Raw genomic sequence first — 6,886 nt, 5'->3', positions numbered from 1 at the left:
AAAAATTTAGTCATAAGTCTTTGGTCATGAGAAAAATCACTACACAAAGTGAAATGTCTTCATATGAGTCAAGGGGTCACCTTTTCCATTATACAACTATAATTTAGGGACTTCCATATGTTTAGGGGGAATCGTATGGACAATGTCATCAGATAATGGGCTTGCTACATCAAATGTGGGCACATTAAACTTGAATTGAGTGATGGAAGCCAATTGTTATTGTAGGGATGCAACAATTTGGACTAGATGACTGATGGTTGCTTTGATAGATGGATTGAAATTGGACATGTGGGATTATGATGGAGGGGTAACATTTTTATATGTAGGTGGAGGTTGAGAATAAGGAGGTGGAACACTATGGTATGTTGGTATGGGAGATGATTGAGATACAAATGGAAGACTCATGTAAGGCGGTATGTAAGAATATTGATTAATGAGATTGCCTCCATGAGTAACATGTGTTGGATTAACATTTTGTGTTGAAGTAGCCATGATAGAAGATGTAAATTAAGGCACACTAGGCAAGGATGTAGGCATGCAAATGGATTTATTGACTTGACAAGTAGGTTGTAAGTAACCAAGGACTTTGGCACAAATTTTGATTGGCATGATATTAGTGTCAAAAATATGATCAAGTCCACACAACAAATCAACACCAATTTTATCACTTTGCACCATTCTTTTTAATCCTTCAAGCAAAGGGATTGCCTCAATTTCTAGGTATTGTTGACTCACCAATTGTTAAAGATTTTCAAATTCATTTTTCAGTCTTCTCTAATTGGTCAATAGTAACCCTAGTTAGTGATTTATCCACCTCATGAGAATTATGAGGAGAATGGAGATAAATGATGTCATTTGTTGGTTTAGAGGAAGCACCAACATTCTCATGGAATAAGTGATCTGATTGAGGCTCTATACCCTTAGTGATTAAACCTTGGGAAGCCTTAATTCTACAACTTCTTCTCACAAAAATATTGTATGCAGGACTAATTGTAACAAAACTCATGCACAAAGGAGGGAAATTTGAATTAAAAAATTTGCAAACTATGATTAAGCAGTGCAATTTGTTGTAACAATGATTGATTAAATAATTAATTAAGCAATTTGAATTGTGATTTTGAACAATAAATGCCTTTAGATCATAACATATTAACATGTCATAATAGTCAAATCTGAAAATACACTTGAAGAATTATGCAACATACATGTTAATTTTAGAATAATAAATTGGGTTTTCATGAATTTAACCTCTAAATTTATGAATTCTAATTGAAAATAACAATTATGAGTATAAATTTGAATATTTAAAATGCATACAAAATCATATCTAAGACAATAAATCAGAATTAAGCATGCAAGATGCCCGGTTCACCAAAATGTAATATACGGAAAATTAGGAATTAGAGTTATACTAAGTAAAATCCATTAAATAGACCAATTGACCAAATTACATTGAAAGAGAATTGAAAACAATAGATCTAGGCTCAATCCTAATGGGAAAGAGATTGAGATTCTGATTGGATTCAACTAGTTAGGGTTAATTATCCTCAAGTTCTAAGTTGAATTGAAATGCAATTGTGAAATTAGGGTAAAAACATAAATTATTGAAGTAAACTGACATAAATAGTAATCTACAAAAGTCCCACTGAGCCACAAACTTGGATCTAGGGAAAAGGAGATGTCTAGAACCTATTCTTAGAAGTTCAACTTGATTTTTCAAGACCAAGTAACGCATATCTGCCCTAGTCCTCTAAATTTTGCACCATCAAAAGTTGAATCTGTTCATTACTATCAACTCTGCCAGATTTACCAAGTACAACTCTATGCTTGTTTCTTGCACACATAAAGAAAGGGAAATATATTGGGAATATCTTGTTTCGAACCCCAGTTTTAAAATTAACCATGAAATTGAATTGACAGATGTAATAAAAGACTATAATTAAGTACTTTCCTTTTGAGGGAAAGATTGAATCTGAAATGTAATGCTTGAAACCACAATGTTCACCTTGATGAAGTTTTACAGTTTGTCTTTACACAAAGATTTTAGGATTTCATGTAGGATGTCTTCATAAAACATTGATCACGAATGCCATCTTGAATGCTTGAGCTTGACTTCACTTTTGCTCCAATGCTTGATGAATGACCGATTGATTGCTCACTTGAATTTTATAGAATGTAATTAAGATCTTTATTTCAGTTTGTTAGGTTTAAATGAGAGGGTTAGACCTCCTTTTATGCTTGACCATCGAAAATCAAATTGAATTTCTGCAATAGGCCAACATGGGATCCAAATTCTCTCTCATTAATGATGATCATTTCGAGGCTTCAATTTGGGGCCCACTTAAGAGGACTAGGGAATAGTATGCCCTATCCCTAGAAATTAAGACTCCAAATTGGGGTGAGAATCGAGAATTTGATAAAAATACACAATAGATGGGTGGTGTGAGAAAATTTAGCAGTGCAATTAGACCTTGGAAACTATAATGCCAAAGTGAGGCCTAGGTGAACAAAATTGTAGGTGTTTACAAATTAGGATGCTACAAAGGGTATGCTAAAGAAAATAGATTGGCCTTATACATGGTATTACATCTCTACAACTAGACATTATCATCATCACACAAGAAATTAACGTCGATAAATATTGGTATGCTTGTTGAATCTTTTGGTTAAGTTAGTCTTATCTTTAATTGATTTATCTCTAATTATGATCCTATGTTGCTCAAGGATGTCAACAAGTGGCTAGAGGATCCAAGATGGTTCATAATCTCATTTTTCCTTGTTTGTTGTTTGTGGTGTGTTTTCATGAAGTTTTGGGGCAAAGATATTTTGGGTGTTTGTGTTGGCACATTCATTCGACAATGATCCTATGCAAACCTAAGATCATGGATGACTATGCTTGTGACTATTGCACATACCTCAACACTTAACACAAACTCTAGAATTGATGGAGACACTCTATGTCTGCAATATGTTTGTTAATGCAATGAAAAAGCATCTACACCTTGGTTCTTCATACCTTGGTACGCACATCTCTATTTTCCATATAATAAGGCTTAATGATGATATCATTGTCCTTCAATAAAAGAACAAAATGAATTCAATACCAATCCATCACCATCTAAAATTAGCCATCTACCAATTACCTCTATCTCTTTAATTTTCCTCACTTCTCACTAATTCATTCCTATAGCTAACCATATATCCATCAGCTCACATGGTTATTTTCATTTAGTGTTGTAGAATACAAAAACAAGTGCATCTTGCATCCATACACATTTTAGCATATAAGCATATCATATCACATCATAATTGTTGGTGTAAATAATTATTCATCTTGGATATTATTACACTATACTTAAGTTTACTTAGGTACATGCATTTCATAGTAGTTTGGGTATGAGACACTTGGGTGTTTGTGCCACATTGGGATAGTGTGTGTAGGAGAAATTCCACCTTTTATGGTGTTGATCTTGTTACTACTTTATCATATCCACTTATTGTGGAGTGATAATTCCACCTTCGGTGGGTGATCCACCTCATGTGGAATATTATATTGTTTCTCCTACCTACCCTTGTTTCTTATTGAGCCACATGTCATGTTTGTATGCTCACATATCCATATAGTCTTGCCTATATAAATAGGCAATCAATCTATATCTTGTAATGATCCAGTTGATCATATTTTGCATCTTGATAGAATACAATTTATTCTTATCATCTATTTTTTTCTCTCTTATTTGTGCTTTTCATTGCCTCTTGATCTTGGCAAAATCTCACAATAATTGCACACAAGGCATATTGTATGTATTGCATTTCATCACATCATCATATATACGCATCTCAAAAACACAGAAACAATGCACATTAGGCACCCATCAACATTTATGGGATCATGATGGTACAAATATGTGTTAGGTTTTCATACATATACATCCACAAAGTAATGAAGGACATGCATTACACTAAACCATCCATATAACTATATTCCTCCATATAGAAATCATATTATAAAAAACATACATCATATAAAGCATCTATGAGATATACTGCATCTCATATAGAATCATAATCATTATGTACATACATCAAAAGAATATGCATCCATCATAAGCATATATCACAAAACATAAAATATTACAAGAGCATCATAAAACATCCATCACATAATGACCATCATGAAATCATATAGAAAGAAGCATGCATATAGAACAATAACAATAACACATTATATAATCATCGTCGCCAATATTTCATATCATATATAAATATATATATATATATCTCAAAAATAATAGTGCTAGAGTACAATATCATAATGTCTGTGTAAAATTTCAAAATAAAGCTCATAGGCTCAGTCAAAAATATATGTCTCTATGATATCAATAGGTACTACCACTGCCCTCTTAACCAATGGGCCTACTCCATCCTACCCCAATGGAAGGACCAACTCCACCCTATCTTATCAAAGATGCCCTCAGTGGATCCTTCACACCCTTGTTGTTGGTTGTAGCTCAAGAATATGAATGGCTCTAAGATTGACTGGCTCTATAAGTTGGTTCCCTCTAACCAATAGGCACAACCCCCTCATAAAGGTGTCTTGAGTAATAAATCTCCATCCCAACCTCTACTAGTCAACCACTCATATCCTTGATGTTGAGATCTTGTATACCAAAAATAAGTCTTTGATTGGCATCCTCAACTCATTGTGCCCTATGAGTGGTAGAGTCTCGCTCAACTCTAAGTCAGTCCCTCTCTACAATAAGAGCATCTCACTCTACTATCCATGTCTGTTTCTCCTTCATATATAAAGCCCTATCAGTTGCTCGATCAACCTCTAACTGGCCCACTTGTACTTGCATCTCTACAATAAAATCCCTTTGGGGTCTACACCTATACTCTCAGTGCCCATAGATTAGTGATATCCTCTACATTCTCTCCCACATCAACATCCTTCATCTCATCATCATCACTATTAGAATCTCCATCATCTCCATAAATAATAGAATCATCAGAATCATCACTGTTTAAATCATAATCACTTTTAGCAAAGATATCATAGTCCTCCTCCTCAGAATCCTCTACATCCATCATATCTACAAGCTAGGGCACAACACCAATAGTTGGGACATCTCTACTAGCTCCTCCATCTCCTCCACCACTAACAACACCTCAATCTCCTCCCCCATCTCCTCCATCACCTCCATCATCTCCTCTATCCCTCCCTTTAACCCTTCCTTAACCTTTGAGCGTAGCCCTACCTCTAACTCTCCCTCGACTCTGTCCTTAGCCCTATCTTTGACCTCTATCTACCCTCTACCATCTACCCATCACAATAGCTATAAGAATGGTTGAATCTATAAGAGTGGGCCTATGAATGACCCACCTTGTATCATACTAAGGAGTAGTGCTTTCATTAATTACATATGATCCCCAATCCCACTGCACTGATCTAAGACTATCAAAATCTGCATAGGCTACTTGGGGGCTGATATAAGGGCCCCAATCACTAACCTTTAGTTTAGTACAAGCAAAGTAGGTAGTCACATTAGGAACATCCTATTATATACCAAATTGTCTAAGGATCTTGCTTGACAACTAAACACCGATGATCCTCTATGACCGCATTGTCTGCCAAATCAAATATCTTTGTTGTTAACAAGGGAGATGCTCTACATCATCATCCCACCTTATGCAATCCTTGTATGGCCTCCAAAAAAAATGTTGTAATATGTCCAACTTGTGTCGCTAGTACAATGTATGACCCACCTAACGTTGTCATAACTTGGGCAACATAGATATAAACATATGGTAGTTTTGGATCAATATACCTCTCAACAACTAATCAGCACATGACAATGTACTCCCATGCCCAAACCTGTAATAAAGTGATACAACAATTGAGAGACTAAGGACCTGACTAAGCAACTATGTGAAGCTAGTAATAAAGCATGGCTAAGACACACGAACCTCATGCATACACTTTGCTATCATAAATCATGCCCTCCAACTCTTGTCCTCCTCACACTAGAAAGCCATGACCACGTCTATCCAAAGCCAATATACCAACAACAATAATAATAATAACAAGGATATACCTGTCATACGTGCACACCATGGTATCCCACTAGATCTCCTAGTAGTCATCAACACCTTTCTCAACTTCACATTTAACAATCTATAGAGAGCTACAATACCAAGGTAGGGCTCATAAATCACCCTCTCACCATGAATTATGATCCAAAGGATGTGCTAGACATCCTCAAGCACCATGAAAGCCTCTCTAGTTGACAGGTGAAAATAACATGTTTCTGAATACCATTGCTCGACAAGTGTAATGGTCAAATCTCAGTTCACCCTAATCTCGAGCATAAAACAAACACGATAAAGAGTGCATGCAAATACTCTTTCTTGATGTCATCTAACTAATATCACAAAGAGAGGCACTTATGCCTACTCTCGCAAGTACCTAAAATGGGAAGAAATATTTGAGTAGAAAATAGACATTATGTCACCTTTACGCAAATCATATGGCTAATCAATTGGTGCTTCACCTACTTGCACTATCATTTAAAACTTAGAGAAGAAAATACAATGCAGATAAATACAAATGTGTAACAAATAAGTCAATTGTGCTGCTTTACCATCAAATACTCAAACACTATATGCGTAACAATTATTTAATAAGAAATCTAACATTCAAATGTGTAACAAATAAAAAAATGTTGCACATTTACCACAAATGTGTTACAATATTTGAATGCAACAATTGATTAGCAAATGCAACACAAAACTCGCAAATACGTTAAATGCACAAGCCTATGCATCACACTTAATCTTTGAGTTTCTATAACCTACTAGATAAAATGCAATGAATCAACAAGTTGAG

The sequence above is a fragment of the Cryptomeria japonica genome, chromosome 5 (assembly GCF_030272615.1).
Source record: "Cryptomeria japonica chromosome 5, Sugi_1.0, whole genome shotgun sequence".
Taxonomy (NCBI): Eukaryota; Viridiplantae; Streptophyta; class Pinopsida; order Cupressales; family Cupressaceae; genus Cryptomeria; species Cryptomeria japonica.
The sequence above is the reverse complement of the archived record's forward strand: the minus strand, read 5'-3'. Positions refer to the sequence as shown.